At 43.3% G+C, this 18,035-nt stretch overlaps 1 long non-coding RNA gene across 1 annotated transcript in view; it reads left to right on the forward strand.

Annotated features, from left to right (window-relative positions):
- LOC130590362 (uncharacterized) overlaps window positions 1-17,069 on the forward strand; it is a 39,034-nt gene extending 21,965 nt beyond the window's left edge. Inside the window, exon 2 of the long non-coding RNA XR_008968051.1 lies at window positions 17,039-17,069. This is a non-coding gene — a long non-coding RNA (uncharacterized LOC130590362). The remainder of the gene's footprint in view (window positions 1-17,038) is intronic.
- The last annotated feature ends 966 nt before the right edge of the window (window positions 17,070-18,035 follow it).

Below are 18,035 nucleotides of genomic sequence, written 5' to 3' on the forward strand. Positions count from 1 at the left end.
CAGGGTGGGTCCCTTTTTGCAGGTTCGAAAACGAAGCTCTGGATCAGAATTATCATACTAGAACATAGTTGCACAAGGTTCGAAAACTGTATATTTGCTAGTCTATACTACGTAAAATTTGATGCCATCTGTGGGGGAGACGCAACGATGACTAATTGTCACTCGTCCAACATAGTAAGGAATCGAAGTTTTGAAGTTCGAGTAGAGGATATTGTCGATGATGAAAGACCACCACGAGAGAGTGATAGGTCTTCGACTATTGTCAATGTTCCTGGACGAAGTCGAGAGCTTGTCATTCAGGAAAATATTGAACGTCCGGTGACTGCCGCCCATCTGGAGAACGTTGTGAATAATTTTCAGAATAAGATGGTTGCAATCGTCTAGGAACAAATCAAAAACAATATGCTATGTTTGCAAGTAAAAATCCAGATCCAGTCGCTATCAATCCAACTCCTCTTAGGGGGCATTCCCAGGAGAACCGTCCAAGTCCAAGCCGGCATGTTCTTTAGGAACCTTCTAAGAGGGAGGCCAGAGAAAAGCAGCCATAAGGCAGTGAGCAACGAAGAAAGATGAAGTGGACATTGATAGTCATAACTCTAGATAATGTCATCCAGATAGACACCGGATGTAAACAGATGCTCGAGAATATCTGGAGGCGAAGAAAGCTGCAGTGTTACAACGCTTTGCTACAGGATCTACTCCCTATCTGAAAGATCCTCTATTGAGGTTACCATCCAAAACAGGAGGGAGAAGTTTGGGTCCTTCTATTGTTCATCCAAGACAGGAAAAAACAATATTACAACTGATTGTGTTTAGGCGACTAGTTCAGGCAAACACCTCTTCCAATCCGGTATTGAAGGAATATCATAGGGAGCACATACCCACTGAGGGACAGTCGGGAGCCCTTCGGTCAACTGGTTGACTCCGTTCTCGGCCAGAATCATGGAGTCGCCCCCCTTCCCAAAGGTTAAGGTTCATACAATAGAACCTTTCGACGGAACAACTGATCCGGACGATCACTTGTCCGCATATAAGCACCAGATGTATGTCCAGGCTGTAGATGATGCCACTTGGTGTAAGAATTTCCCAGCCACTCTAAAAGAAGTGGCTCAAATTTGGTTTTATAAACTTCCCCCTAACTCAATAACAACTTTACAGAACTTAGTTACCTTTTCACCAGCCATTATGTTGGCAATCAGCAAAGGAAAAAGACTAGCATGCACTTGGGTAAGATCATTCAAGGACCGAAAGAAGCTCTACGGAGTTTTGTCAAAAGATTCAATCTGGAAGCTTTGCAAATTCAGGACATCAATGTAAGGGTGGCGTTTGACGCCTTCATCAAAGGGTGGAGGCCAAGAAGTTTTAAATTTTACCTCGTGAAAAATAAAATTACTACTCTTGCTGAGGCCTTTAGAGTGGCTGAAGCATTTATCCATGCCACTGAAGTTTGTGTTGAAGCGAAGCATCCGGAGTCCAAGAAGGCTGAAGAAGTAACTCATCCAAAGATGAACAATCCTAAAAAAGTTGAGACTTGGGCTATGACTTCCACCACATCTTCGTCCCAGCGAAGTAAAAGGAAAGGGTCTGAATCTTCAGTAGAACCCATAGCCTTCGGCACAGATCAATACTCCATTCTCATGGAGATAAAAGATCAGCATGATCTTAAGGCTTCGGCAGAGATGAAGACTCCTTACAAAAATAGGGATAAGAGTAAGTATTTTCATTTTCACAAGGATTGTGGTCACAAGACTAATGAGTGCAAGCACCTTAAGAGTGCTTTGGAGGATTTAAAGGGTTGATGAATTCATACTTATCTCAAGGGGAAAGGAAGTTCCAGAGAAAAGATGACCGTCATAATAGGAAGAAGGAAAGCGAGAGTACTGACGAGGATGTTGTTCTGGTCATATGAGGAGTATTTGCCGCTTGAGGACCAACCAATAGAGGGCACAAGAACTACCTTAAGGAACTTGTCCAAGTTTTGCTAACTGATCAGGCAAAAGTCACTCGGTTCCCTAGAGTGGTAGTTACTGAGCAAGATCGGGGAAAGTTGAGAACCCCCCCATGATGATCCTCTAGTCGTAGAGATGAAAATAGCAAATATGAGAGTCAAAAGAATTCTGATTGATACTGGAAGTTCTACGGACATCATAAGCGTTGATTGTTTGTCCAAGTTAAGGTTCAATGAGAATGACTTAGTTCCATTCCACCATCCACTCATTGGGTTTGGTGGGGAAGTTATTCATCCCATAGGAATAGTTACTCTACCGTCCGAGTTGGCGAGAAGGAGGCCTCCCAGACGTTGTTTGTTAAGTTCTTGGTTGTCCATGATTTGACTAATTATAATGTCATATCGGATGATCAACTCTGAATCATATCAAAGCAGTTATAGTCACACATCTCATTCTCATGAAGTTTTAATGTCATAGTGGAAAAATTGGTTCCTTGTATTGAGACCAGCAGGCGGCCAGAGAATACTACATAACAACTTTGAAACCATCATCCTGGAGAAAAGAGAAGCAAGATCAGGTGAAGGGTGATGGTGAGGGTAAAGAGGTCGAGTTTATAAAGAACCAAGTGGATAGTTTGAGGGCAGTAATTGAAAGTCCTCAGACGCAGCTTGCTTCCCTAAAACCGTCCAGCCACTTACCCAGCAAGAAGATAAAGTATATGCCCGTTAAACATGAACCACCTCGATAAGAGGTGATGACCATCATGGGAGTGACACTTGAGCGTCCAGAGCTTGTAGAGTCTCCAGAGGACATTTGCTTAGATAAAGCCCGTCCACAAAAAATTGAAGATTGGGTCTGCTCGTACCCCTGACTTAAAGAATAGGTTGGTAAGATTGTTGAAGGAATTTGAGGATGTGTTTGCCTATGGTGTCAAGGAGATGCCGCGAATTGACCCAGAAGTAGCCATCCATAAGCTAAACATAGATCCAAGTCTGAAGCTAGTTCGTCAGAAGAAGAGGCATTTGGGGCCGGCCAGAAATCAGGCGGTAGACCAGGAAGTGCTAAAATTGTTGATATTTAAGTTTATCAGAGAAATTTATTATCCGGAATGGATAGCCAACATGGTTATGGTACCCAATCTCGATGGCACATGGAGGATGTGTGTGGATTACACTAATCTCAACAAGGCCTGTCTCAAGTATAGTTTTCCTCTGGCTAAGTTGGATCGGCTAGTAGACTCAACGGCTGGTGATGCATTGTTAAGCTTCATGGATGCATACTCTGGATTTCACCAAATTCCCATGTGGGTAGAGGACCAGGACAAGACGTCCTTTATTACAGAGAAAGGTTTGTATGGCTAGCTGAGGATACCTTTTGGCCTTCGGAATGCACCAGACACCTTTCAATGGTTGATTAACATGGTCTTTCAGCCATAGTTGGGAAGGAATATGGAAGCATAAATTAATGATATGATAGTATAGAGTCGGCAGGAGCTAGGCCATATTGATGACCAGGGAGAAACTTTTGAAACTCTCAGAAAGTATAAGTTGAATTCCAAAAAATGTGCTTTTGGTGTTGTAGCAGGGAAGTTCTTAGGATTCTTGGTAGATTAAAGGGGAATAGAAGCCAGTCCTGAGAAAATCCGGGTTGTATTGGACATGACATCTCCATCCAAGATTAAGGAGGTGCAGCGCCTTACGGGGTGCTTAGCGGCTCTTGGAACTTTTCCAAATCAGGGTATAAATGTCATCATTATTTTTCAACAAGACAAAATTTAAGCATGAGTGGACAGCAGAAGTTGATCAAGCACTTCAGCAAGTGAAAAATTATTCGTATACTTGGTTGTGTCGCCTCAAGCTGTGAGTGATGTTTTGCTGGCGAAAAGGGAGTCAATACAAATCCCAGTGTACTTTGTTACTCACGTGCTAAAAGACGCAGAGTGTAGATACTCACTGGTGGAGAAGTTTGGGTTGGCGCTTGTCATGCCAACAGAAAATTGAGCCCTTTTTTCTTGGCCCACAATATACTAGTCTAAACTGACCAACCTTTGAAGCAAGTCTTGCAAAAAATGGAAGCTTCATGACGAATGCTGAAATGGGGGGTAGAACTAAACATGTTCGACATATCTTTTGAGCCCAGGAAAGCCATGAAGGGGCAAGCTTTGGCAGATTTTACAGTTGAGCTTCCTCGGCCAACTATAGAACCAATATCAGATCCGGCTGATGGAAAAAGGAAGCATTGGATGCTCTTGGTGGATGGATCGTCTATCGTCAATGGGTGTGGGGCAGGTTTCATTTGTCAATCTCTAGAAGGAGATAAGTTTGAATATGCACTAAGATTCCGATTCTAAGCGTCCAATAATGAAGCTGAATATGAAGTGCTTCTAGTTGGGGCTGGGACTTTAGAGATTGAGGACAAATCGAACTCCCTCTTAGTCGTCAGTCAAGTCAAAGGAGATTTTGAATGTAAAGAAGCATCAATGAGAAAATATATGTGTCTGATCGAGGATGAGATTGAGCCCTTAAAGCGATTTTTCCTTGACCAAGTTCCATAGGTCAGAAATCATCAAGCAGATACTCTCCCAAAATTGGCCAGCTCGGCTGACTGTGATGCACCAAGAACAGTGTTCTGGGAGGTTAAACCAAAGAAGAGTATTGATCAAGATCAAGTGATGTTTTTTAGCCAAGGGGCAGTTTGGATGGAGCCTATTATAGAATTCAAAAAAACAAGGCGGCTACCTTTTTACCCAGTAGAAGCTAAGTATGTGAAGGCACGAGGGAAGATGAGACCCTCTACAAGAAAGAGTTCAATCGTCCTCTTCTTAAGTGCATCACAAGGGATGATGGACTGAAAGTATAAAAAGAACTCCATGAAGGAGCTTGTGCATCCCACATTGGGGGAAGAGTATTGCGGGAAAAAGCTTTAAGGACTGGATATTACTGGCCTACCTCAAAGGAAGACGCTCTTGACTACGCAAAGAAGTGTGATAGTTGTCAAAAACATGAAAATCTCCACCAGAAGCCGTCCAACTACTTGACTCCTATTTTGTTCCCACTTCCTTTCGCCAAATGAGGCATGGATATCCTGGGACCCTTCCCGGTGGCTGTTGGTCAAAAGAAGCTTGCGATTGTAGTTGTGGACTACTTCACTAAATGGGTGGAGGCTAAAGCAATATGGGAGATAACAACGAATGATGTCAAGGGCTTTGTTTGGAAAAACATCATTACACTGTTCGGCATGCCGCAGTCCATCGTCTTTAACAATGGACCACAATTTGAAACGCCAAATTTGAAGGATTGGTTGGTAGAAAGATAGATCAAAGCTCACTTTGCAGTCGTATCCCACCCGCAGGCCGATGGGCTAGTAGAGTCCTTCAACAAAATCATGTCAAATGGCATCAAAAGGAAATTGGAAAATGCCAAAGGACTATAGGTTGAAGGACTATAGTTGGTGTTGTGGTCCATTAGATCTACAACCAAGAACTCTACAGGAGAGAGACCCTTCATGCTCGTCGATGGCACCAAAGCTGTTCTGCCTCATTGAAATTGAGGAACCCATCCTGAGAGTCATGTTGTACACAGAAGACGCCAATTGGACTACTTTGTGCACAACCTTGGACCAAGTACCAGATGTCAGGGGCAATGCACTACTAAGGATGCAATTGTACAAGTTTCGAATGACTCGAGACTTTAACAAAAGAGTCATTAGACGGACACTCAAAGTAGGGGACTTGGTTCTGAGAAAAATGGAAGTTGTTGGAAGAGCCAAGGAGTTGGGTAAGCTGACACCAAATTGGGAAGGGCCATATTTAATTGTCCAGGAGGTACGAAGCGGCACTTTCTGTCTCCAAGATATGGAGGGTCGTCCAATCCAACGAACTTGGAACTCAGACGCCTTGAAAAAATATTACATCTAATTCAGACAATCAACATGATCGCTTTATAGTTGATAATTTCTAACCCAAGGGCCACGGACAAAGAAGAAAGATATATATGTATACATGTACATTGGTGTTTAGCCAAGCAAAATTTATATAATACAATTCTACTATCTCCCTATATTGTTTATTTACTCTTTACTTAGAGTTATTTACTTAGGGGAATTGTACCACTGGCCAAATTAGTTGTCTAAAAATTAACATTAACTTAGTAAGACAGTAAAGAAAAGCTGAAACGTCCACAATATAAACAAAAAGAGTGACATTAAAGCAGGGAAGAACCATTTATGTGATGCACATTAATTCCTCAAGAAGATCGGCCAACATGTAACAAATCTACAAGATAAGTTATATGTCTGGATATATGCAAAATTGATAATCTCTAGTAAGAGAAACATCAGTCTCCTAAAGACAGCTGACCAGAAATAAGCAAGCCATAGCAAAGGAATCTTACTTTCAATTGCAAGGTCACCCAGGTAATAACAATCTTAGTAATTAAAGGAAAACTTTGTTAATAAAACTACATAATACTCTATATGGAGAGTCGACCAGGTGCATGCTCAACCCATCACTCAACGACTCTTGCCCTTATAATTACATAATTAATAAGCGATTTAGCCGTTTTCCTTCTTAGGACTTAGTGGCTTCAAAAAGTAGGATTCACTTCGTCCCAATAAGGGGGGAGAGTAGGAACATAAAGAAATTCATCATCAAAGAACAAGACGAAAGTTGCAACACTCCGTGGTCGTCTGGTCAATCAGGACGGGTTGCGATTTGGCTCAAGCAGTGCATAGACAGAAGCTCGTCCATAGTTCTGAACGAGCATCTCCGACACTTGATAAATTTTAAGTAAAGTTGAAACCCGTCCAACATTCAGTGGTTGTCCGGTAAATCAGGTCGGGTAACTATTTGGTTCAAGCAGTGCATGGACAGAAGCTCGTCCTTAGTTTCACACGAGCATCTCTGGCACTTGTTAATATTTGAAGTAAAGATGAAACTCATCCACCGCACAGTGGTCGTCCGGTCATTCAAGATGGATTGCTATTGTCCAACTACTGCAGGGACGGAAGCTAGTCCATATTGTAGGACAAGCAACTTTGGAACTTGAAATATTTGAGTGATGATGAAATCCGACCACCACTTACGACACCATTTGGAGGTTGTCCAGTAAACCAGGATGAGTTATTTTTACGCTTAGATCGTACAAAGTTATGAGTTGTTCGTAGTTGCACGAGTTATTGTCAAATTTGAGATTCATCCTTAGAATGGGACGAGTTGCTTTGTTAGACAAAATATCAACCATATATATATATTTGTTCAAAAAAGTTACAGCCTAAACTAGATTAAAAGAACTAAGTTACAAAATGGCCTTTGGCCCAGTTACAACAACAGATAAGCGTAAAGTTAAGTACACTATTTAGTTGGAGGGATGGTCGCATCGTCCACTGGAGTCCCGTTCTCATCCTCGGCCTCTTCCTCGTCGTCCGATGACTCTTGGAAGATGGGGGGCCTTCGCCGGCCACCGTTTCCCTGTGGAGGCTCTCCTAGATGTTCAGACGGCGTTCATAGCGAGGAATGTCGTCTGGCTCGGCCAGCATCTCAAAAGCCTTCACGGCCCAGGATTTGGAGGTGTTAATAACCTCACTCATAACATCCTTGGCGTAATTGAAGGCTTGGGCCAAGTGTTCCTTCAAACGAAGGTTTTTAGCCCTAAGGATGATGTTCGCTTTTTCAGTTGAAGAGCGGCCACCAGGGCGGTATCCCTTTCGGCTGTCAGATCGGTCGAGACCACTCCCACGGCAAGCTCCTGTTCATATTTTTCTTCATATAGGCTCTTGATGCAGAGGAGGTATATCTTGTTTTCTCCAGCTTGTCGAATGCTTCTCCCAGGCCTCCTGAGATTGACAGTGAAGAGTTTTCGCCATCTGAATATCGTACATAGCCTTGTCCCCGGCGGTTGTAGCCTGGTGGACAAGCCTCTTATTTTCTTTCCTGAGCGATTTTGCCTAGTCCTAAGTTATTATGTTGCGAGCGAAGAGTTGAAAAGACGAGGATAAATTGAGTTAGTAGACGAGTACATAACAAATGAAAAAATGTTATAAGTGTAAAAGCAAGACGGTAGAGAAAAATGTAGCTCGACAGCAAGCTGAGATATGTAACCTACATGCCCAGAAGATGCACCCCTCAACCCTTAATGTAGGACTTAGGGAAACAATTGAAGAGCTCTTGTTTGAGCTTCTGACGATCGATCGATGTCATCCTGGCAAACGCCACCGAGGAATCGTCGTCCGACAATGCCGGAGGAGCTTCAGGGGCAGCAATAGCTGGATCCTTGCCCTTATCTAAATGAGAAGATGAGTCAGTGTCTCTGACGGGGATGACTACTACTAGTCTGTTGGACAGACTCATTAGACGTCTGCTAATGCGCAGTGTCCTAACTACGTTGGAGTAGAATGACTCACTAGAGGACAATGAGGCGGATCTGTAAGTCGGGGGAAATTTGGGACACTACCCTAGCAACATGGACGCTAAAGGCCGAGCCTTGTTTATCAACCGCGTCCGGTTGTTCTTTCAACTCCTCGACCACGACAGGATTATCTCCCATAAGCCCAACCGTATCCAGCTGCGTGGCAAACATAGGCGTAGTGGTGAGGGTATTTGCGTCATCCCCGACAAAAGGGACGATGAGCGTTCAATCGACCGTCTTGGAAGGCTTCTTAACCTTCTGGGAAGACGTTCGATCTGCCTTTTTCTTGGTTGTAAAGCCTTAAGATTTTTTAGGAGGGGGTTGATCCCCGGTTGTTGATGGTAGTTTCTTGGCGGCCGCCTTTCCTGCCATCGCCTTAAACATTGGGAAATTTTTTTAAAACAAAAATAACAAGTCAGAAACACAATCTCTAAAGATGAAGTGATAATAAACTTGGACGCTTCTTGATTGCCTAAGCAAGTCGGCCACAAAGAAAGGTCGTGCATAAGCACAAAGGATACCAGCCTAGAAAGAGCGTTTCTAAGTATTCATCCATTCAGATCTTGTTCTTCAGATGAGGGTCACCTGAGGAAGGAAGCCGGCAGAAATAAGCTGGCCTAATCTGGGTTGGACGACTCATACCTAAAGAAGGAAGCCGGCAAGAAAAGCCATATGTCTAGGCCACCTTCCATCTGGAGAAAGCCCTCTTCTAGAAATATGATCCAATCTTGGACGAAGGTCCCTCTTTAAGGAAGACGACCAGTGTGGCCGCCTTCTATAAAGAGCGTACATCCAAAACTATGGCCTCAAATCTGGACGAAAGTCCTTGGCCAAGGGAAATTTGCTTGTTTTGGTCGTTCTCCTACCATGAAGGATCTTCGTCTAAAAAGTGGAACGGCCAAAGAAAAAAATTAAACAGAAGAAAGAATATTTCACTAACCAACGTCTTTGTCCTCTTTTCAGAGTAGATTTTGTTGAACTCTTTCCAGAGGGATCGGTGTCTGTGAATCTTGACATACTAATGTCTCCCGTCCAAGATCTTTTCAAGACGGGTTTGGCAGAGGCTGCAAGAAAAAACAAAAATTAGTAAAGTAAATACCTTGGACGGGAAGTTTTACTTGAGAGAAATTTGCGCTATACCTCTATCTTCGGCCAACCATAAGCCAACAGTGACCAGGATATCGTCATAAAACATCTCTTTGAAGGGTATCCAGTTGGATGGTCCCTTGAAAGATAAGTTGTTTGGTTTAGAATACTCCACTATTCTGATGTATTCTACCAACTCTTCCTCGGTACTGCTTTCCAGCTCCAAGAAGGATGATGTTCGTCAATTGTTTGTGGGCATCCACCTATAGTAGCAATATCGTCCAACAACGACCTCATTAGGCTCCCGGATGAATTAGAATTCGGCCTTCCACGCATGCATCTTAGACGACTTATCCCAAGAGGTGAGGAAGCCGTGACGATTAAAGACGCTGAACCATGCCCCTTCTACTGTTTTAGGGACCTTTAATACATAATGTATCTGGGTGAAGGCCAACAAAGAAGGACGAACACCCCGCAACTGGCAGACGTCAAGAAAAGTTAGTATATTCTGTCAAGAGTTGGGGGCCAACGAACTAGTTATGGCCGATGATGTAATGATGCAGCAATCGACCAACAAAGGGATGAAGGGGGAATCTCTACCCCGCATCTAAGGCCAGCTAATTGACGGCGAAGTGGCCGGTTAGGACTCAAAACAGTATCTTCCTTACCTGGCAGGACGAAGGAGTAACCCGGCATAGGAATGGACGAAGGAGTAACCCTTTACTACCCCTTTTCGTTTCCCTCTGCCATCTCAACATCTTTTCCAGACGGGCTTGTTTCTTGAATTATTTGGTCGACCCCTTTTTCTTGGACGCTGCCAGGGGAAGAATGCTCGAGCGTTGGCGGCACACTTTAGATTCGTGTTCCCCATCTTCAGGGATCCGCCCTGTTGACGCCTCTATCTCAGAACTGGAGGTTGAGAGTACTATTCCACGTCTAAGACGGGCATTTTGCTTGACACGCGCCAGATTACCCTTCACAGGTAAAGATCGGGTCGTCTGATTTTGTCGTCCAAATCCATAAACAAGAAATGCATTATCGGCCAAAATAGGCCCAACAAATCTAGAACGCGTCGAAGAAGGAAAGTTATCGGTTCCAGCGTCAAGACCAACTCTTGGATGGCCGGGATTATTCAACAAACATGAGGAATACAATTTTATTGATTTTCTAAAGAAAAATAAAGAATAAAGGAGAACAAAGAAGAAAAAGGGGGATACCTGACGAGCGATTCAGACGGTCGGTGAAGATAGTGGAAGCTAGACGAGCTCACTCTCTCTCTAGAAATTCGGAAGTAAGGCAGAGTCTCTCTCTCTAAAAAATTCTCTCAAGGTGTGAAATGGCTACAGAACGGACAAAAATTCACATTTATAGAGGGGTGAAAAAACTTGCTATCCAGGTAAAATGATTGTTGGGTTCAAAATCAATCAAAAAGTGACCGGTTAAATCGGCAAAGTGGCGCGTTTTGCCATTTTTTGAAAAACAAGGTAACTCCCTTGAGTAAAAGGGTTTTTAACCGTCTTGGCGCTAGTAGTAAAATCCCCTTTTAGGATCAAATGTTGTAGCCAGGAAATCAATGGCTCTCCTAGGAACACGTGGATCCATCTGAAGCGTCCACGTATCTCCTATCTAAGAAGAAGTACAACAAAAAAGGGATGGCTGAAGTGTTGATTTTCATTAAGTAAAAGTACCAGCCAACCTTTTTGGCTGACAAGATAGTTGGGCCCAAATCTCAAAAGACGGTTGCATATGATTGGTTGATATTTGCCTTCGAATCATTGTCTGCCACGTGTCGAGCTCTGATTGTCTAGCCGATCAGGTGCCCTTAAGTTATGGTGACCTCAAAGTACGGTAATCAGATCCCAAACACTATAAATAGTCCTTGAAATCATGAGAAAAGTACCTTTTTTTAGTAGTGTGTACTATTACTCTGTGAAAACTCTCTCTCACTTTCTCTCTCCATCTCCTTTTCCTTATCACACCTGATACATGGCTTAAGCTTCGGAGGGGGAACTACCACCCAAACCTCCAGGGTGGGTCCCTTTTTTGCAGGTTCAGGAACGAAACTCAGGGTCATGATTATCTGACTAGGACATCGTTGCACAAGTCTCCATTGAAGAACCCTTTGAGAGATAAAAATATATTTACTAGTCTATACTACGTAACATGGTGATTATGCAATATTCTTATGGACATTTTTTTGGTACTATGTTTAAAATATTTAACAGAAGTGCATGCTTTTTTTAACAACTTTGCTTTCGTTCTATTCAACTTATTTTTATTGAAAATAACTTCTAATAAATTGAACAAAACAAATACTTTATTGAAAAAACTGTCAACTTAAACTCCTATAATGAGTTGTCCGCTGCATGTATTGCGTGCATATAAAACTATCTACTCGACATTCTGAAATATCAAATTATCGTATGCTTAGAAAGCTAGTAATCTAATAATGAAAGTAGTTGTATACAAAAAGTGATATACAAATTTAACAAAGCAAGGATAATAAATAAAAAAAGAAGTAGAAGTAGTTTCTAACCCTACCTCTTCATTACAATTTACATTACATCGCTCTTTACATTCATCCATTCCAGATTTCAACCTAAAAGCACCACACAAAATTTCGGATTTCCAGCATTAAATTACCTATTTCGAATTTGAGGAGCAGATAATTAGGACCTGTTCTCTTCGGCAAAAAATAGCTGAATTGAACTGAACTGAATTGAATTGAACTGTTTGAATTGAATTGAATTGAACTGAACTGAATTGAACTGAACTGAACTGAATTGAACTGAACTAAAATGAATAGTGATATGTGAGAGTAAAAGTATTGTCCAAAGCTGAAATGAAGTGAACTGAATTGAACTGAACTAAACTAAATTCAACTGAACTGAACTAAACAGAACTGAACTGAATTAAACTGAACTGAACTGAAAACAAGCTGAAGAGAACAAGCCCTTAGAGTGAGAGGACGTAAGAAAGTCAAGGATTGCGATCAAGTTTATCTTTTTTTTTCAACGAGATGGGAAACTTCGATCTTCCAAAAATTCGAAGGTTTATTTAGGAATAATTTTACTTATAGCTTTAAAGATTTCAACTTTTTAGCTTTTTATATATTTAATGGTTATTTCACCAAATACCCCCGACAAATCGTGAAATTCACAATATACCCTCAATGTTTCAGAAATGCACCATATACCCCTAACTATTCGAAAACGTGCACAAAATACCCTTTTTCTAATTGTCGTTAACCCATCATTAGATTTATTTACGATTTTACCATCATTAAGCCCTAATCCTAATTTAACCTAACCCTAATCCTACCCCTAAACCCTCCCCCTTATCCTAACCCTACTCCTTGGCAGCCTCCACCCCCACCCCCTCTCCTCCACCCCACCCCAGCCCCTACACTTCCCCCTCTCCCACCGCCGATGTGCGTGCCGGCCTCCCCCACCCCCATCGCCGCTGCTTTTGCCGGCCTCCCCCACCCCCACCGACGCTGCTTTTGCTTTTGCCGGCCCGCCCCACCTTTCGAATTCCCCACCCCATCCTTCCCCCTTGAACGCCAAACCCTCACCCCTCCCCTTCGAACACCAGCTACCATGAAGCTGCTTTTGCCGGCCTCCCCCACACCACCGGTCTCCCCCACCCCTCCCCCAACCTCGAATCGTCTTCCTCTTCCCTCCATCGAATGATTTCGTCAGATTTAGGTCGATTTCTGGTGAGTTAACGGCAGTTAAAAAAAGGGAATTTGGTGCACAAAAATGAAAGTCATGGGTATATGGTGAATTGTTGAAACATTGAGGGTATATTGTGAATTTCGCGATTTGTCGAGGGTATTTGGTGAAATAACCGTATATTTAATTATTTGTTGATTTATTTGTTTTTATTTTCTTCACTGGTAAGCTTAAAAAAATTTCAGATTTTAGGGGTTTAGTTGAACCCACTGAATCTTCAAGAGATAGGTGTTGACATGATATTTGTTTAACAATATTACGTATAAATTCATTACCATTACGACCATTTATTATTACCTATCAAACGGGCACATTTTGGCTCGGAATGTGCTAATAGTGGGCTATTGTTCATGTGTTGAAGTTTAAAATGAGAGCAATTATTCAGCAGTAAAGAGAATAATGGTTCAGGCAATGATTGTCGCAATCAACACCGTTTCTGAGATTTTGGAGGCCTAAGGGTGAACCTACTTATTATGGCCCTAATTAGATCCAAGATTTTAAATGTTTGATTTCTCGGTCCAGACCGAAAAATAAACAGTTGTTTGGTCTAGAATATTTTTCTGTGATGAGAGTGAAAGTACGTATGACCTTATCCTACCTCTTCCAATATATAAGCTTTCTTGTGCGTGATGTTTGTAAAGTGAATTTCTATTGATGGAACTTCCAAAAAAAGAGGTATATAATTCAAACTTTGGTTTAAACCTTCTTCTAGCATTTTTCCTTTTTTTTGTTTTCTCACTCACCTAACTTACAAAGTACAATCCACAAATTAAAAAGCATCGTATTCTTTAGTGTTTCACAAGCTTCATCATGAAGATTGTAATTGAATATTACTTTAAATGATCAACAATCAAGGTATTTCACAATGGTTATTATGTCTCTATGCTCTACTTAAGTTTGTTGGTGCTTGTTAATCCAACAAATTCTTAATTTACAAAAAAGAAACATCAGTTCTGTAACATGTCGTCCAATACAAAGAAGAGTGAAGACTAAAGTAAAGGAAACGGTTTTTTCACCATATACCCCTGACAAATTTTTTTTTGCACCATATACCCTTTCGACTTTTGAAATTCACCATATACCCCTCACTTTTGAAAAAATACATCTAGTTACCCTTAATGACTAACGGCGTTAAACTCCGTTAGTCATTAACCTCTAATCACCCTCTAATCCTACTTAACTAACCTAAATCTAACCCCAAACCTAACCCTAACCCTGATACTCTATCCCTAACCTCATCCCCCACTCCCACCCCCACCCCACCCCACCCCCACCACCACCACTGTAGTCCCCCTCCCCACCACCCCCGAATCCCCCCCCCTCTCCGCCACCTGCAGCGCCGCGCCCTCCCCCTTCTGCCGCCCACAGTACCGCAACCCCCTCTACCTTCCGACACCCCACAGCAGGCCCACTCCCACCCCCCACTGCAGTCCCACCACTGCAGTCCCACTCCCACCCCCACTCCAGTTACCTCACACTGCAGTCCCACCCCCCCCCCCTCGCAAAATTGCTCTTGGCCTGAAATCTGGCTTTTATCAGGGATGGTGCGACGTTTTTTAGAGAGGTACAATGATGGTGCGAGGTTTTTGGGGTGGTGCGAAGGGTTTTCGGGGTGGTGCGAGGATTTTTAGGGGAGGTGCGAGGGTTTTAAGAGTGGTGCGAGGTTGGTACGATAATTTTAGGGGTGCTGGGAGGGTGGTGTGGGAGTTGTGCAACGGTTTCAAAGTAGAGAATTTGGTGGGGTGGGGTCGGCGAAAATCCGGTCAGGGTGGGAATAGGGGTCAGGTGCGAAAATCTGGTGGGGTGGAGGTTGGTGCGAAAATCCGGTCAGGGTGGGGGTAGGGTCAGGTGCGAAAATCCGGTGGGGTGAAGGTAGGGGTCAGGGGAGTGGGGAGGGGGTTGCTGGGGAGTGGGGAGGGGGTGGTGGTGAGGAGGTGGTGGTGCTGGTGGTGAGGGGGTGATGTGGCAGTGGGGGTAAGGTGAAGGGGTGATGTGGCAGTAGGGGTAAGGGGTGGGTGATGTGGCAGTGGGGGTTAGGGTTAGGGTTTAGTTTGGGTTAGTTAATTAGGATTAGAGGGGATTAGGGGTTAATGACTAACGGAAGTCTAACACCGTTAGTCAAAAGGGTACCTTGATGTATTTTTCGAAATGTGAGGGGTATATGATGAATTTGGAAAGTTGAAAGGGTATACGGTGCAAAAAAAAATTGTCGGGGGCATATATGGTGAAAAAACCGTAAAGGAAATGATACAAATAATGGCAGCGGAAACACCAATAAGACGGAGATGCTACTCTAAGGAGTAGAATATGAAACTATAAATAGGTAAAAACCTTCAAAGACATTATTCAAACTCCAAAATCATATATATATAAAGGGAAAATGAGGTCCCATACCCTCATTCCCAACAAGTCTCAAAATGTCATATGATTTCCGAAAGAAACCTCAAAATAGAGAAAATCCAAACCAAAGACAACTTAAATCCATAGTTCAAAACATGTGACAAAACAAAAGAGATAGCTACTTAAGACCAACTAAGTAACTAGTTCTAATTCTTGTCCCAAAATGCTCATCCACTATGACTAGCACCACTTTTTAGCTCACATGGTTATAACGCACAACCCCGGTCCAAACCATGACGATCTTAAATAACATCACCATCTGCATAATAAATTAACAACTTCCACAATCAGTGGGGAGTAACTAGCAGTTCTCCCAGCCCAAATAGAAACAGATAATGAACTTAAAAATAATTAGAAGCAAAATCAAAGAAAACATTAACAAGTTACCAATCTCACCAAGCGGTACAACTAATCACAATAATCAATGAAGAAAACCAACATCACACCAATTCCCGATCAACCATGCAACAAATGCGGTCAACAAGCTCAAACATAACAGACCATACCGTCTATGAGAGGACTCATTGGACCATGCCACCCAAGGCCTAAGTTGCATATTCGAGGAACCATACCGCCCTTTTCGAATAGCTATAATCTACGGATCATACCACCCGTAAATGAACCAATGGACCATACCGCCCAAGGTTAAGTCACCAAGTTCCTAGGACCATTCCGCCCTTAGGATAATCAAACTCAAGTTCCTTGGACCATGCCGCCCTTAGGATCATCAAACCCAAATTCTTAGAACCATACCGTTCTTAGAATCAATCAAATTCAACCAATACAAGGTATACTTGACAAGGTATACTCCAAATCTATCTAATCCATCTTTCCAAGGTATACACCACAAGGTATACAACCAACAAGGTTCAAATGTAAGTACACAAGCAAGGCTCGAATGTCACACCGCCCTTTGTACACACCGCCCGTCGCACTGGTACGGATAAGGGGAATCCGACTGTTTAATTAAAACAAAGCATTGCGATGGTCCTTGCGGATGTTAACACAATGTGATTTCTGCCTTGCTGCCACGATCCACTGAGATTCAACCCTATGTCGCTTCGATTCGTCCCTCCCCCCACCCCTCCAACAACCCTCCAAAAATCCTAAGTAAAGGTGACGTGAGGTTCGACTCTAACACTTTGTGGCATAAAACTTAACACTTTGTTATATTGAGAAGTATACTACTTGGCACCAAAAGAAAATCATCTCAAAGACAAGGGGGGAAGTGATTGACGATTCACCGCACCCGCGGGGTTCAACCGCTTTGATATTTCGACAATATTTTTTGTACAACCATATTTTAGAACTTACCCCTTGGCAATGATTGCAATATACATGCATATGACATGAGCACAATATACATATAAATAATCACACCCGTGCCTTAGAAGGGGGGCATGGGGAGCCATCCGGAAGCCCTCCTAGGACCGAGCGTGGGTCGAGCTAAGGGAAGGAAATGAAGGTCTGAGGCCCCATGGGGGATCCTCGGGCACCCCGGGGACCCTAGGGAGGTCCGGGACGAAAAAACTCGTCGGGCCCCGGGAAGTCGGAAAATGGCCCGAAAACTGTAAAAAACGTGGATTATATAGTACACGAATCCGGGGGCCCGCGGGGCCCGGGCACGGTGCCCACGGGTTGCCTCTAAGGGCCATGGGAGGCCCTTTGAAGGCACCTTCGTGTCCTGGAAGGGTCATGTGGTGTCGTTCGGAGGCCCTCCTAGGCCCAGCTAGGGTCGTGCCGAACGAGCCAAGGGAAGGCAAAAGTGGGAAGGAAATGAAGGTCTGAGGCCCCATGGGGGATCCTCGGGCACCCCGGGGACCCTAGGGAGGTCCGGGACGAAAAAACTCGTCGGGCCTCGGGAAGTCGGAAAATGGCCCGAAAACTGGAAAAAACGTGGATGTACACGAATCCGGGGGCCCGCGGGGCTCGGGCACCGGTGCCCACGGGTTGCCTCCAAGGGCCATGGGAGGCCCTTTGAAGGCACCCTCGTGTCCTGGAAGGGTCATGTGGTGTCGTTCGGAGGCCCTCATAGGCCCAGCTAGGGTCGTGCCGAGCGAGCCAAGGGAAGGCAAAAGTGGGAAGGAAATGAAGGTCTGAGGCCCCATGGGGATCATCCAGCATCGGGAGGGGGGCTTTGAAGTATCTTCGAGCCGTGAAATATTTTCCATGTATTTTCCCTCCTATATTTCACTGTTTTTTGGCCTATTTTTGCCCATTTCCCGTCAAAATGTATTATTTTTTGAAAAAAAAATATACGTAAATTAAGTACACGTCGAAACATATTTTTCAAGATTTTTCCAGAATTTTTCCAAATTACCCTCTATTTTTCTCTATTTTTTGCCTTATCTGGCCCATTTTTCGCATAAAATATTATTCTTTCCAGAAAAAAAAAAACGTAAATTAAGTATACCTCCCAAAGTATTTTTCCAGATTTTTCAGATTTTTCCCGATTTTCCCTC

The sequence above is a fragment of the Beta vulgaris genome, chromosome 2 (assembly GCF_026745355.1).
Source record: "Beta vulgaris subsp. vulgaris cultivar EL10 chromosome 2, EL10.2, whole genome shotgun sequence".
In the NCBI taxonomy this organism is placed as follows: domain Eukaryota; kingdom Viridiplantae; phylum Streptophyta; class Magnoliopsida; order Caryophyllales; family Amaranthaceae; genus Beta; species Beta vulgaris.